General features: G+C 43.8%; 2 non-coding genes and 1 pseudogene across 2 annotated transcripts; all 3 read right to left on the reverse strand.

The window, feature by feature from the left end:
* Window positions 1-3,227: 3,227 nt before the first annotated feature.
* Window positions 3,228-6,619, reverse strand: LOC149573820 (25S ribosomal RNA). The gene has a single exon (XR_016361070.1). It is a non-coding gene; the product is annotated as a 25S ribosomal RNA (ribosomal RNA).
* A 219-nt stretch (window positions 6,620-6,838) lies between these two features.
* On the reverse strand, window positions 6,839-6,992 carry LOC149573821 (5.8S ribosomal RNA). Its single transcript, XR_016361346.1, has one exon. It is a non-coding gene; the product is annotated as a 5.8S ribosomal RNA (ribosomal RNA).
* A 702-nt stretch (window positions 6,993-7,694) lies between these two features.
* LOC149573822 (18S ribosomal RNA) lies at window positions 7,695-8,910 on the reverse strand (annotated as a pseudogene).
* Window positions 8,911-16,773: the final 7,863 nt, after the last annotated feature.

Here is a 16,773-nt window from a genome sequence, read left to right on the forward strand (position 1 = left end):
GATGACTTGGTGAGTGCACTTAAAGAGTCAACTTCATGAAGTGACTTAGTGAGTTAGCTCACTGATGCGACTTGGGTGGCCCGACCTGGTGAGCAAACTTAAAGAGCTAACTTGGGCGAGTTGATGTAGTGAGCGAACTTAAAGAGTTGACTTGGCAATGTACTTGAACAACTAACTTGGTGAGCTGACATGGTGAGTGGGCTTAGAGAAGCAACTTAGTGGGGCAACTTTGCGAGCACACTTGCTGGGTCAAGGTGGTAAAATTACTAGGTGGGTCGACTTGGTGAGCTGACTTAGGGAGTTGACTTGGTGAGCAAACTTAAGTCGTCAACTTGGTGAGGCAACCTACATAGTCAACTCGGTGAGCTAACTTGGGGAACCAACACGGTGAGTGGTCTTAAAGAAGAGGTGACATGGTGGGGCAACCTGGTGAGACAAGATGGTAAGTCATCTTGGTGAGCCAGCTTGATGAGCTGTGAGTGGACTTAAAGAGTCAATTCTTTGAGGCAACTTGTTGGGGTGATTTGGGAAAGACCACATGATCAGATGACTTGGTGAGCTGACCTGGCTAGCAAAATTGGCAAGCAAACTTATAGAAATGACTTTCTGTCCCTAGCTAGGATCACATGCCTGGGTTGACCCAACTTGGGTCACTCGACTGGGTCAACTCATCTCCTTCACCCTAGCCTTGGGCGACTTGACTGGGTCAACGAGGGAAAAAAATAAATCATGGGAGGCCCTGTACAGTGAAAAGCACTAAATTTTGGGCATTACAAAAAAAAAAAAAACAAGTTACCCACTTTTGGATCACGCACAGGTTTTGGTTCATGTATTGCCAAGCCAACTCAAGGCGTTATGCCTAACTAGCTAGATTCAAGGTAGGTTAGCTGAAACGATCTGATTTGAGAATTTTCTTTATAAAAAGAGATCATGGTAGGCCCCATAAGGCAAAAAGGAATGAAATTTTGGGAGTTCAAAAAAAAATGTTACCCCATTTTGGATCGTGCACAGGGCTTGAGTCACGTAGCATCGAGGTTCCCTGGGTGACATGATTCGAGCAAAAAGTTGATGGTGGCATGAGTCATGCAAAAACATTGGAGGCCATTAAGGCTCGAGGTGCTTTGAGTCGAGGTTGCTAAGGTGGGTCGGGTTGAAAACTTTGGGCATTAACCAAAAAGAAAGAGTTAACCACTTTTCGATCACGTACACGGCTCGGGGCACTTAGAATCAAGTTGAGCACGGTGACATGAGTCGTGCAAAAAATTTGGAGATGACTCGAGTCAGGGTATCTGACTCTATTCGAGTTCAAAACTTTGGGACTTGACCAAAAAAAGAAAAAAGAAAAAAGAAAAAGTTACTCGATTTTGGATCACGTAAGTGACTTGGGCCACTCAGAATCAAGGCGACTGTGGTTACATGAGTCAAGAAAAAAAAAAAGGTGGTTAAGACTCGAGGCAATTCGAGTCAGGGTAGCTGAGTCGATTCAAACACTTTTTCCATTAGCCAAAAAAAGAGTTAATCACTTTTGGATCATGTACATGACTTGGGGCACATAGAATCAAGTCAAGCATGGTGACATGAGTGGTTCGAAAAAATTGTAGGTGATTAAGGCTCGAGGCGGTTTGAGTCAAGGTTGATGACATGATTCAGGTTGAAATCTTTGGGTGTTAACCAAAAAATGAAGAAGTTAACCACTTTTAGATCACGTACATGACTTGGGGCACCAAGTCAAGCACGGTGACATGAGTCTTGCGAAAAAATTGGAGGTGGTTAAAGCTTGAGGCGATACGAGTCAGGCTTGCTGACACAATTTGAGCATTAACCCAAAAAAAAATTTGATTGCCTTTGGATCACGCACATGACTCAGTGCACTTAGAATCATTTTGAGCATGGTGACATGAGTCATGTGAAAAAATTGGAGGCAGTTAAGGCTTGACGCGATTTGAGTCGGGGTTGGGGTAGTTGGGGCGATTCGTGTTGGGGTTGACAACACGGTTCGAGTTGAAAACTTTGGGCATTAAACCAAAAAAAAAGTTGAGCTCTTTTGGACCATGTACATGACTCGGGGCACTTAGAATCAAGTCGAGCATGGTGCCATGGGTTGTGCGAAAAATTTGGAGGCGATTCGAGTCAGGGTAGCCAACTCGATTTGAGTTCAAAACATTGGGCGTTAACCAAAAAATAAGTTAACTAATTTTGGATCACGTACATGAGTCGTCTGCCCTCACAAAAATTACAAAACCTCACCCGCCTGGAATTTGCAGTCGGAAGATTTTTCTGCCCTCACAAAAATTTACAAACCCCACCCACTCAAAATTTGGACTTGGAAGATTTTTCTGCCCTCACAGAATTTACAAACCCCACCTGCTCAAAATTTGGCACTTGGAAATTACAAAACCCCAGCCGCCCAAAATTTAGACCTGGAAGATTTTTCCACCCTCACAAAAATTCCAAACCTGACCCGCCCAAAATTGCACTAATTATAAACCTGACCCACATGGAAATTGCACTTGGAAGACGTTTTCACCCTCGAGGAAACTTTGGCACTCCGGAGATTTTTTCATACACTTGGAAATCATGAAACCCCACTTGCCAGGAATTTGGCACTTGGGAGATTTTCTCACCCTTTCAAAAATTTCAAACCCCACCAGCTTGAAATTCAGGACTTGGGAGATTTTTTTCCCCCTCATGGAAATTTTACAAAACTCCACTTGCCCGAAATTTGGCACTCGGGAGATTTTTCTGCTCTAGCAGAAATTTCTACAAAACCCCTCCCTCCCACTGAGAATTTAGCACTCGGGAGAGTTTTTCACCCTAGTGGAAATTAAAAACCCCACCCACCAAGAATTTGGCACCTGGGAGATTTTTACGCCCTCGCAAAAATTACAAACTCCACCCACTGAAAATTTGGCACTTGGGAGATTTTTGCACCCTCGCAAAAATTTTCACAAAACCCCAGCCCCTCAAAATTTGGCACTTGGGAGATTTTTCAATCCTAGAAAAAATTAAAAACCCCACCTACCAAGAATTTGGCACTTCTGAGATTTTTTTGCCGTCGCAAAATTTTTTACAAAACCCCACCCATCGAGAATTTTGCACGTGAGAGATTTTTATGCCCTCGTGAAAAAATTTGCAAACCCCACCCATCCAGGATTTGGCACTTGGAAGATTTTCTTTCCCTCACATAAATTACAAATGCGACTCGCTTCAGATTCAAAAAGGGTTTTATGAATCGAGGCGGCAGAGGGCTGAATCTCAATGGATCGTGGTAGCAAGGCCACTCTGCCACTTACAATACCCTGTCGCTTATTTAAGTCATCTCCAAAAGATTCTTCTTGCCAACCGCTTGAAATTAATATCCAAGGTTGCTCCAATGGGCTAATGTGTCGATCAGAGATGGCTAATAACATGGGCCCCTGGGAGTGCAAGAGCACCCTTACTCGGGTCGCGATGTAGCTATAGAGAGATATGCACTGCATCTAGCATGGATTCTAACTTAGAGGCATTCAGTCATAATCTGACACATGGTAGCTTCGTGCCACTAGCTTTTCAACCAAGTACGATGACCAAATGTGTGAATCAACAGTTCCTCTCATACTAAGTTGAATTACTATTGTGGCACGGATCATCAGTAGGGTAAAACTAACCTCTCTAAACCTAGCTCACATTCCCTATTGGTGGGTGAACAATCCAACACTTGGTGAATTTTGCTTCACAATGATAGGAAGATCCAACATCGAAGGATCAAAAAGCAACGTCGCTATGAACGCTTGGCTGCCACAAGCCAGTTATCCCTGTGGTAACCATTTTGACACCTCTAGCTTCAAATTTTGAAAGTCTAAAGGATCGATAGGCCATGCTTTCATGGTTTTTACTCGTACTAAAAATCAAAATCAAATGAGCTTTTACGCTTTTGTTCCACACAAGATTTTTGTTCTCGTTGAGCTCATCTTAGGACACCTACATTATCTTTTAATAGATGTGCTGCCCCAGCCAAACTCCCCACCTAAAAAATGTCTTCTGCCTAGATCAGTGCGCCTAGATGTAGCTTAAGGCCAAAAATAGGGGCATTGCCTCATCTCTACCTCACGGAATAAGTACAATAATGTTAAAAGTAGTGGTATTTCACTTGCGCCCGAAAGCTCCCACTTATTCTACACCTCTCAAGTCATTTCACAAAGTCAGACTAGAGTCAAGCTCAACAGGGTGTTCTTTCCCCACTTATTCCACCAAGCCCATTCCCTTGGCTATGGTTTTGCTAGATAGTAGATAGCGATAGTAGGAATCTTGTTAATCCATTCATGCACATCACTAATTAGATGATGAGGAATTTGACTACCTTAAGAGAGTCATAGTTAATCCTGTTGTTTACCCGTACTTGGTTAAATTTCTTCACTTTGACTTTTAGAGCACTGGGTAGAAATCACATTGCATCAGCATCTATAGGGACCATCGCAATGCTTTGTTTTAATTGAATAGTTGGATTCCCCTTGTCTGTACCAGTTTTGAGTTGACTATTCGTCGCCTGGGGAAAGCCCTCCGAAGGGGGCATCCTGCGTCTATCACCCAATCGGCACGCAATGGCCTGCCCTCATCGTGGGAGCAGCTCAGGCAGAACACCAATAGCCCATGAGTTCGGGACATAGACCCCTAGGCATAACCCTCAGAGAAAATCCTTTTTCCCAAGTTACAGATCCATTTTGCCGACTTCCCTTACCTACATTGTTCTATTGACTAGAGGCTGTTCACCTTAGAGACCTGATGTGGTTATGAGTATGATCAAGTGTGAATGGTACTCGATCCTCTAGATTTTCAAGGGCCACTTAAGGCACACCAGACACCACAGGACGTGTAGTGCTCTTCTAGCTACTAGAACCTATTTTTGGTTGAACTGATTTTAGGGTGGGCAGGCTGTTTAAAAGAAAAGATAACTCTTCCTGGGGTCCACACCGACGTCTCCAAATTTCCTAACATTTTCGTCTGCTACAACGTCCCGGTTCAAGAATATTAACCTAATTCCCTTTTGATGATTGTGCAAATTGTGCCCTTGAAATAGGGTTTCCCCATCTCTTAGGATTGACTAACCCATGTCCAAGTGCTGTTTACATGGAACCTTTCCCCACTTTAGTCTTCAAAGTTCTCATTTGAATATTTGCTACTACCACCAAGTTCTACATTGGGGGCCAGTCCACCTAACCTCACACCCAAGGTTTTGAAACAACGCCCACATCCTCCTACTCATCGGAGCCTGGAACTTGCCTCAATGATTGAGTATAGGTTGTGTGCTTTAGTGCCATCCATTTTTGGGGCTAATTGATTCGGAAAGTGAGTTGTTACACACTCCTTAGCGGATTTCAACTTCCATGACCACTGTCTTGTTGTCTTAATCAACCAACACCCTTTGTGGGATCTAGGTTAGCGTACAATTTGGCACTGTAACTCAGATTTCAGTTCATCTCACATCGCCAGTTCTACTTTCCAAAAATGGCCCACTTGGAGCTCACAATTTTGTTGTGCAGCTCAACAGAGCAGCCGAACCGACTTACCTATTTAAATTTTGAGAATAGGTCGAGGGCATTATGCTCCTAATGCCTCTAATCATTTGCTTTACCTAATAAAACTTGCACGTGAGCTCCAACTATCTTGAGGGAAACTTCAGAGGAAACCAGCTACTAGACGGTTCAATTAGTCTTTTGCCCCTATACCCAAGTCAGATGAACAATTTGCATGTCAGTATCACTATGGACCTCCACCAGAGTTTCCTTTGGCTTCACCCTGCTCAGGCATAGTTCACCATCTTTTAGTTCCCAATAGGTGTGTTCGCACTCAAGCCCTTCACAGAAGATTACGGTCGATCGGTAGTGCACCACCCAGGAGGGGATCTCGCCAATCAGCTTCCTTGCACCTCACGAGTTTTCCCAACCTGCCAACTCACACACATGTTAGACTCCTTGGTCTGTGTATCAAGATGAGTCAGATGGAAAGCCCAGTAGCCAGCACCACAAGCACATAGGTGCTTGAGAGCCCACCATAAAGGCGTGCACTTCACTCCTTGACCATCGTAACGAAAGTATTTGTGCAACCAGAAGGTCATGCTTGTGTCGTTGTGGCAGCCTACACTGGCACACCCCCTAAATCAAGTAGCAGACCGGCTCACACCATTCTGCATCCAACTGGGGCACATCATCGGCCTCTATCTACTTCCCTCTTGGCAATTTCAAGAACTCTTTAACTCTCTTTTCAAACTCCTTTTCATCTTTCCCTCACAGTACTTTTTCACTATCAGTCTCTCGCCTGTATTTAGCCTTGGATGGAATTTACCACCCGATTAGGGATGCATTCCCTAAAAACCTAACTCGTCGATAGTGCCTCATGGTGCAATAGGGTCTAGGCCTGAAGGGGCTCTCACCCTCTTCGATGCCCCCTTCCAAGTGACTTGGGCCTGGTCCGTCACTGAGGATGCTTCTATAGACTATAATTTGACAGGTTCTGCCATCAATTTTCATGCTGGGCTCTTCCCAGTTTTCTCGCCATTACTTGGGGAATCCTGGTAAGCTTCTTTTCCTCTACTTATTGATATGCTTAAACTCAGCAAGTATTCACGCCTGACTTGGGGATGCAGTAGAGATGCAGCATGCCTGCACTATGGTAGGCCGCTGAACCCAGAATAAAGTTCTTCACTAGGAATTGTTCGATTAGCAAAAATGAGCGTTGGCCTTTACGAGCCATCGCTTTTCACGATGGATCGACAGACCTCGTACTCATTTCAGCCAATTGCACCACTTACAGACATAGACAATCATCTCTGTTCCTCACTGGGGAGGGAAATTTTCCAGTGTGATGCCCAAGTAGACATGCCCGTGGCTAAGGCCTCGAGTGCAAGTTACGTTCAAAGACTTGATGATTCACAAGATTCTGCAATTAAAACTAAGTATCACATTTCGCTACATTCTTCATTGTGGTGAGAGATGAGATATCCATTGCTGAGAGTCATGATTTTGTTATTTTTTCTTTTGGCAACCCAAGCGTGTCAGGCATTGGATCGTGCTTCATTCTTTGGATTTCTAAGGTGCGCGATGCACCTGCGTGTTGGGTGTTGACACATCCTGAACCCTGAGCACCCAATGGGTGTGAAAAGGAACATTGTGGTGTGTCCCTACCCCATCACCTCACAAAGGTGGGAGTTGATGCATGGGAGTGTCATGTCAGCAGATGGGGCCCCTGCCCTGCAAATCATGTGAGTGCACCCATCGTAAACACGGAACGCTCCAAGCGATGAGTCAACACACCTGGGCAAAGCAATGAGGGGTTGCAGTAGTCTTGACTTGCCACCGTCTTAATGACGGATCCCTAGCACAGTGCTGTGCATGCATTCAAACCATGAAATCTCAACTAGGGATGAGGCCCAAACCCCCTCTAAACTGCAACCGAGCAGAGACCTCTCACTCCGATGTAGACATCGTTCAAAGGCACCGATCCTAATCTAGATTGCATCTGAGTCTCTTCTTTACCCCATGGGGAATCCACACTTTCAATCATGACATTTGATGTGACCCTCAACATTGACGGTGATAGACCCATATCTTAGCCATCCAGCACATTGCTGTAGGGCCATGTGTCCACACATCGTCAATATTTTTTGGGTGTTGATGAGGCCAGCTCCATCCCCTAGATGATTCAGGGTCTCGAACTGACAATGATCCTAATACAGGTTCACCTACAATAACCTTGTTACGACTTCTCCTTCCTCTAAATGATAAGGTTCAATGAACTTCTCACGATGTCGCTGACAGGAACTGCAGTCATCGTCGCAATCTGAACACTTCACCAGATCATTCAATTCGTAGGAGCAACGAGTGGCGTGTACAAAGGTCAGGGATGTAGTCAATGTGAGCTGATGACTCATGCTTACTAGGAATTCCTCAGTTAAGATCAATAATTGCAATGGTCTATCCCCATCACAATGCAATTTGGCAAGATTTTCCAAACATTTTGAGCCAGGGAGAGAAACTCGTTGGTTGCATCAGTGTAGTGTGCGTGCAACCCAGAACATCTAAGGGCATCACAGACCTGTTATTGCCTCAAACTTCCATGGCCTAGGAGGCCATAGTCCCTCTAAGAAGCTGGCCACAAAGGGGAACCTCCGTGTAGCTAGTTAGCAGGCTGAGGTCTCATTCATTAATAGAATTAACTAGACAAATTGCTTCACCAACTAAGAACGGCCATGCACCACCACCCATAGAATCAAGAAAGAGCTCTCAATCTATCAATCCTTACTATGTTTGGACCTGGAAAATTTCATTGTGTTGAGTCAAATTAAGCTGCAGGCTCCACTCCTGGTGGTGCCCTTCCATCAATTCCTTTAAGTTTTAGCCTTGCAACCATACTCCCCCCGAAACCCAAACACTCTGATTTATCAGAAGGTGCTAGCAGAGTCCTTAGAACAACATCCGCCGATCCTTGGTCGACATCATTTATGGTTGAGACTAGTATGGTATCTGATCTTCTTTTAGCCCCTTTCATTCTTGATTAATGAAAACATCCTATCGTGTTATTCCATGCTAATGTATTCAGAGCATAGGCTTTCTTTGAGCACTCTAATTTTTTCAAAGTAATGGCACCAAACCCACGACCCAGCCAATTAAGGTTAGGAACATGAATCACCACAATAGTGGGCAAGCCTGTGCCGGCCTTTTATCTAATAAATGCATCCCTTTCGAGAGTTAGGATTTGGTGCACGTATTAGCTCTAGAATTACTATAGTTATTCGAGTAGAAAAGTACCATCAAAGAAACTATAACTGATTTAATGAGCCATCCGTAGTTTCATAGTCTGAAATAGTTCATACTTAGACATGCATGGCTTAATCTTTGAGACAAGCATATGACTACTGGCAGGATCGAACAAGTAGCTTCTAACAACAAGGGGACCCCCTCAAACCTACTACAGCTAAGGGTTGCTTGCCGCGATGGGAAATCAAAATTTGCATTCGCTCCATCATGCATCCAAACATAATCTTCCCCACAAGCAACAAGAATGACATTCACAACACATGCAGGACTCACAACGCTCAAAGATTTCACACAAGAGGAAACCCTTTACCCTCAAACTCATTGTCGCCACTACTTAGAAAGAAGCCTCAACTTTGTACAAGATGCTCCGTGCACATAGCCACCTCAATTGTAAGGCCACTCAGAGACATCAATTTCCCAGGCATATGCCTCCTACATGCTTGTTGAGGTGCACCCACACAGACAAAATCCTTCTTGATCGCAACAAAAATTTTCCCATGACGAAGAGCTGGTTGCTGAAGTGCCAACAGAGACCACCGTGCTGAAGGGTGAAGGGTTGTGTGAGTCAAAAACATGGCTGGTTATGCAATTGGCGGGGGCATCACTATGCACACGACCACCTCAATTATAAGGCCTCTCAAGGGCATTGTGTATAACACCCGCTATGCACATTTATATGTGATGAAAGCCTACTTGCATATACAGACACGTCTAACCTATGGCAAATATCTCCTTTTCTAGTACAGGCTTGCTAACCATTCCCTGTGACACGTGATTTGCTAGTATAGGTACAAAAAATTTCCTATGGGTGAACACTCACACTAGCTATGTCAGACAAGCTTCAATCTCATGCACATGCACATACTGAAGAACTACACCATGAGGGAACCACCTATGAGCACCCACATCTTGACAAAAAGAATTCGTGCGATTTCTTCCCCTAGATAGACACGTTGGGCCTGCACTTGTCAGAGCATTGAAAAGATGAGCACTCTAGTTCACAAGAGCCTGAGAAGAACATCTCATACGAAACTCGTTCCCCCAAAATGCTTGAATCACAAATGCTCATAGAAGACTCATAATGAAAAGATGTACACCATGCACGTGATGAAGTAAGGACACTCAAAGACATCCATTTCCCAGGCATATGCCCCCTACATGCTTTTTGGTGCACCCCGTACAAATGGCCATACTTCGAAAAGCCCTCCCAGAATTTTGCATCTGAAGAGAGATGAAATGCCTTGGGCTTTTTGTCCACACAATACAAACACCAAATTCTCTCTTTAGGGGGAAACTAAAGAAGAGTATCTCCCACAGAACCCATGAGCCACAGCCATTCAGATCACACGAGCAGGATAGGGCATGGAGAGTTTTTGCATCCAAAAAAAATTAATGGTAATACTCTATGCTTCTACTGGCCTAGACCACAAAAGCTATCATGAGAGTGCCATGCACTTCTATAGGATGAGATAGTGAAGAGGCGAGCATGCACCGAGAATGCACTAGAAAATAAATTATTCCCAATGTTGTGCTAATCAAGTTGCACAGAGGAAACCTTAGGGAGCTCTCGCGTAGCAATCAAGATGTGCTTTCATACCCATCTCTCACAAAAACCAATGTTAGCTATGAACAAATTTAGAATCCAAGGCTTGTATCCATCGATATCATTAGCATTGGGTCTATATTCAAAGGCCACGAAGAGGTTCTGATAAGAGAAGCTCCACTACTCGCTTGCACAAACATCCCAAATGCTAGAAACAAGCTCCCACCCTTAGCATCGCTCTCCAAATCACCGCAATGACACATTTGAATGACAACCGCTGTCGAACAACTCTTGAATTTCTGCCGATGGAGTGAGAAAGAAGAGAAACTTTGGGGAGCCGTGCATAGCAAATGGGCTGCTGCTTCATTCCACTCTTATATAGATCCGATGTCATTTATTTTGTTTGGAATCTAAGGCTACATTTTTCCTTGCTCACACAAGCAATGGCTCTTCTCATCGAATGGCCATGGGAGCTTCCAATAACAAAGGCTTCCTTGTCACTCATGATGTGCAGCCCAACTACTAGACAATGGCTTGCCCTTTAGATTGCTGCCCAAGTAACCACCACAATGGCCCCATTGGAATGATAACTGCTACGAAACCATTTAAAAAACTTTGTACCAAAGAAGTTGTTGCAAAGAGAATGACTTTGGGGAAAGAGCCCTCGCATAGCAATTGGGATGGCTTCATGGCCCTCCCAATAGAAATGATGCTAGTGCCAATATTCAAAATCCAAATAACATGTCTTTCTCAAACACTAGCACTAATTCTATTGGGGAGGGTTGCCAACAGAATTTTTTATCAAAGCTCCCATTATAGCTGCAATAGGCACACAAAAATTTTCTAGAGCGCCAACCACCCACCTCATGGCTAGAGAAGGGCTCGCCATTAGATCAACTTCAAAATTGCTAAACAGATGCGCTGTAGAATGGCAACCACTACCAAGTCTCTTTTGTAATTGCGTTAGTCGAGTGATCGAAGAAGGTGATCTAAGAAACAGTCCAAGGGTAGGCATTCATTGGGGATTCACACCAATAGAAAAAATTTATGCAATACCCAAGCAACACTGAATGGAGGTGCTAGATGAGGGCTCCCATTTTAGATTAAGTTTTAAAATCACTAGGTAGACGTAGTGAGGGCTGGCAACCACTGCCAAACCTTTTTCCAAAATTGCACTAGTTGAGTGACAAGAAAACATGATCTAAAGAAGAGTCAAGGAATAGCACCTCAAGGGTGGGCTTCATACCCCTCTAATTGATTCAACATCAGCATCCACCATTTCAAAATCTGACATATCTATCCACCTTGACACTGGCGTTGAATCAATGAGAGGGGCACAGGAGAGGCTCACGAAAACCACCTCTCCCATTGTAGCCACAATAGGCACACAAAAAATTCCTAGAGTGCCGAGCACCCACCTCATGGCTAGACAAGGGCTCACCATTAGATCAACTTCAAAATCACTAAACAGATGTGCTATAAAATGGCAATTGTTGCCAAGTCTCTTCTATAATTGCGTTGGTCAAGTGATCGAAGAAGGTGATCTAAGAGAGAGTCCAAGGGTAGGCATTCACTAGGGGATTCATGCCGATAGCAAAAATTTATGCAATACCCCAGCAACACCAGATGGAGGTGCTAGATGAGGGCTCCCACTTTAAATCAAGTTTTAAAATCACCAAGTAGACGCGGTGAGGGTTGGCAACTGCTGCCAAACCTTTTTCTAAAATTGTGCCAGTTGATTGACAAGAAAACATGATCTAAAGGAGAGTCGAGGAATAGCACCTCGAGGGTGGGCTTAATGCCCCTCTAATTGATTTAACGTCAGCGTCCACCATTTCAAAATCTGACATATCCATCTGCCTTGACACCAATGTTGAATCAATGAGAGTGGCACGGGAGAGGCTCGTGGCAGCCACCTCTCCCATTGTAGCCACGATAGGCACACAAAAAATTGCTAGAGTGCTAAGAACCCACCTCATGGCTAGACAAGGGCTCGTCATTAGATCAACTTTGAAATGACTGAACAGACACACTATAGAATGGAAATTGCTACCAAGTCTCTTTCGTAATTACGTCGGTTAAGTGATCGAAAAAGGTGATCTAAGAGATAGTCCAAGGGTAGCCATTCATTGGGGGATTCACGCTGATAGCAAAAATTTATGCAATACCTGAGCAACACCAGACGAAGGTGCTAGATGAGCTCTCCCATTTTAGATCAAGTTTTAAAATCACTAAGTAGATGCAGTGAGGGCTAGCAATCACTGCCAAACCTTTTTCCAAAATTTCTCCAACTGACTGACAAGAAAACATGATCTAAATGAGAGTCAAGGAATAGCACCTCGAGGGTGGGCTTCATGCCCTTTAATTGATTCAATGTCGGCGTCCACCATTTCAAAATTTGACATATCCATCCACCTTGACACCAGCATTGAATCAATGAGAGGGGCATGGGAGAGGCTTGTGGCAACCACCTATCCCATTATAGCCATGATAGGCACACAAATTTTTTTTAGAGTGCTAAGCACCCACCTCATGGCTAAACAAGGGCTCGCCATTAGATCAACTTCAAAATCACTAAACAGATGCGCTATAGAATGGAAACTGCTGCCAAGTCTCTTCCATAATTATGTCGATCGAGTAATCAAAGAAGGTGATCTAAGAGAGAGTCCAAGGGTAGGCATTTGTTAGGGGATTTGCACCGATAGCAAAAATTTATGCAATACCTGAGCAACACTGGATGGACGTGCTAGACAAGGGCTCCCATTTTAGATCAAGTTTTAAAATCACCAAGTAGATGTAGTGGGAGCTGGCAACCACTAACAAACCTTTTTCCAAAATTGCACCAGCTGAGTGATAAGAAAACATGATCTAAAGGAGAGTCGAGGAATAGCACGTTGAGGGTGGGCTTCATGCCCCTCTAATTGATTCAATGTCGGTGTCCACCATTTCAAAATCTAACATATCCATCCTCCTTGAAACCAGTGTTGAATCAATGAGAGGGGCATGGGAGAGGCTTGCGGCAACCACCTCTCCCATTGTAGCCATGATAGGCACACAAAAAATTGCTAGAGCACCGAGCACCCACCTCATGGGTAGACAAGGGCTCACCATTAGATTAACTTTGAAATTACTGAATAGATGCACTAAAGAATGGAAACCACTACCAAGTCTCTTTTGTAATTGTGTCAGTCAAGTGATTAAAGAAGGTAATCTAAGTGAGAGTCCAAGGGTAGGCATTCATTGGGGGATTCATGCCAATAGCCAAAATTTATGCAATACGCGAGTAACACCAGATGGAGGTGGAAGATGAGGGCTCCCATTTTAGATCAAGTTTTAAAATCACCAAGTAGACGTGGTGAGGGCTGGCAACCACTACTAAACCTTTTTCCAAAATTGTGCCAGATGAGTGACAAGAAAACATGATCTAAAGGAGAGTCAAGGAATAGCACCTTGATGGTGGGCTTCATGCCCCTCTAATTGATTCAACATTAGCATCCACTGTTTAAAATTCTGACATATCCATCCACCTTGACGTTGGTGTTGAATCAATGAGAGGCACATGGGAGAGGCTTGCAACAACCACCTCTCCCATTGTAGCCACAATAGGCACACAAAAAATTGCTAGTGTGCCAAGCACCCACCTCATGGCTAGAAAAGGGCTTGCCATTAGATCAACTTCTAAATCGCTAGACAGACACACTGTAGAATGGAAACCACTGCCAAGTCTCTTCCATAAATGTGTTGGTCAAGTGATCAAGGAAGGTGATCTAAGAGAGAGTCCAAGGGTAGGCATTCATTGGGGGATTCACGCTGATAGAAAAAATTTAAAGAGAAATTAAGGAGAAATTGCAAGGCCATCATAATGACCTGAGGCCAATGCTCCAACTAAGTCAATTTTCTCTTGCAATCATCATGCTACCATTCACAAAGACATCTCCCCATTCACTTATGGTGACACAAAATCCAAGTGCTAGACACGAGCTCACCCTTGAAAGACCACTTTCCAAGACATCTCGATGACACATTGGAACGACAATCACTCTCGAACCATTCCCAATGTTGTGCCTATCGAGTTTGCACAAAGGTGACCATAGGGAGCTATCACATAGCAATCAGGATGTGCTTTCGTACCCATCTCTCACAAAAACCAATGTTAGCTATGAACAAAGTTAGAATCCAAGGCTCGTATCCATCAATATCGTCAGAACTGGGTCTATATTCAAAGGCCACAGAGAGGTTCTGATAAGAGAAGCTCCCCTGCTCGCTTACACAAACATCCCAAATTCTAGACACAAGCTCCAGCCTTTAGCATCACTCTCCAAATCACTACAATGACACATTAGAACAATAAGTGTTGTTGAACAACTCCTGAATTTGTGCCAATGGAGTGAGAAAGAAGAGCAACTTTGGGGAGCTTTGCATAGCAAATGAGCTGCTGCTTCATTCCACTCTTATATAAATTCAACGTCATTGATTTTGTTTGGAATCTGAGGTTGCATTCATCCTTGCTCACACAATCAATGGCTCTTCTAATTGAATGGCCATAGGGAGCTTCCGATAACAAAGGCTCCCTTGTCACTCGTGATGCATAGTCCAACTACTAGATGATGGCTCACCCTTCAAATTGTTTCCCAGGCATCCACCACAAGGGCACCATTGGAATGAAAATCATTGCCAAGCCATTCCAAAAATTTTGTGCCAAATAATTTTTTGCAAAGAGAATGACTCTGGGGAGAGAGCCCTCGCATAGCAAAATCGGGATGGCTTAATGGCCCTCCCAATAGAAATAATGTTGGTGCCAATATTCAAAATCTTAATAACATGTCTTTCTCGAACACCAGGACTAATTCTATTAGGGAGGGTCACCAAGAGCTTTTTTTAACAAAGCTCCCATTGTAGCTAGAATAGGCACAAAAAAAATTGCTAGTGCTCCAACCACCCACCTCATGGCTAGATAAGGGCTTGCCATTAGATCAACTTCAAAATCACTGAATAGATGCATTCTAGAATGGCAACCACTGCCAAGTCTCTTTTGTAATTGCATCAATTGAGGGATTGAAGAAGGTGATGTAAGAGAGAGTTCAAGGCTAGGCATTCATTGGGGGATTCGTGCCGATAGCAAAAATTTATGAAATATGCGAGCAACACCAGACGGAGGTGCTAGACGAGGGCTCCCATTTTAGATCAAGGTTTAAAATCACCAAGTAGATGTAGTGAGGGATGGAAACCCTTGCCAAACCTTTTTTTTGAAATTTTTCCACCTGAGTGACAAGAAAACATGATCTAAAGGAGAGTTGAGGAATAGCACCTCGAGGGTGGGCTTCATGCCCCTCTAATTGATTCAACATTGGCGTCCACCATTTCAAAATCTGACATATCAATCTGCCCTAAGACCGGCATTGAATCAATGAGAGGGGCATGGGAGAGGCTCATGGAAACCACCTCTCCTATATAAGCTATTAGTGCGAGGCTCACTCTACATTAGAAATTAGCAAACACATCGACAACTGCCTTAAAAATCCAAATCATTAAAAATTGTGTCCAAATGGCCATCCATGACCCAATTTTTTATGAGGTTGGCAGAGGAGAAAAATATTGTCATCGATTAGGAGATGTGAATTCAAGGAGGCAAGGGAGTGAAATGGTCATCGAGCTCATTCGATCAACTAGATGAATTTCACCTTGAAGGGGCCCAATCCAAAAGTTTTGGAGGTCATCTCCTAGAACTGTCAAGAAAAAGGCCAATCTTACATGAAAACTCTGCTACTGTGCAAACATAGGTTGCAATTAAGGAGAAATTGCAAGGCTGTCACAATGGCCCGAGGCCAATGCTCTGACTAAGTCAATTTTCTCTTGCAATCACCATGCTGCCATTCACAGAGAGATCTCCCCATTCACTTGTGACGTGACACACAATCCAAGTACTAGATGTGAGCTCACCCTTGAAAGACCACTTTCTAAGACATCCTCAGATGACACATTGGAACAACAACCACTATCGAACCATTCCCAATGTTGTGCTAATTGAGTTGGCACAGAGGTGACCTTAGGGAGCTCTTGCATAATAATCGGGATGTGCTTTTGTACCCATCTCTCACAAAAACCAATGTTAGCTGTGAACAAATTTAGAATCCAAGAGTCGTATCCATGGATATCGTCAGCACTGGGTCTATATTCAAAGGCCATGGAGAGGTTCTGATAAGAGAAGCTCCCCTGCTTGCTTGCACAAACATCCCAAATGCTAGACATAAGCTCCCGCCCTTAGCATCACTCTCCAAATCACTACAATGACACATTGGAATGACAACGGTTGTTGAACAACTCCCAAATTTGTATCGATGGAGCGAGAAAGAAGAGCAACTTTGGGGAGCCACGCATAGAAAATGGGATGCTGCTTCATTCTACTCTTATATATAGATCCGATGTCATTGATTTCAT

Source organism: Cupressus sempervirens, chromosome 2, assembly GCF_028749045.1.
Source record: "Cupressus sempervirens isolate cs-2001-9-10 chromosome 2, ASM2874904v1, whole genome shotgun sequence".
NCBI classification, from domain to species: Eukaryota; Viridiplantae; Streptophyta; class Pinopsida; order Cupressales; family Cupressaceae; genus Cupressus; species Cupressus sempervirens.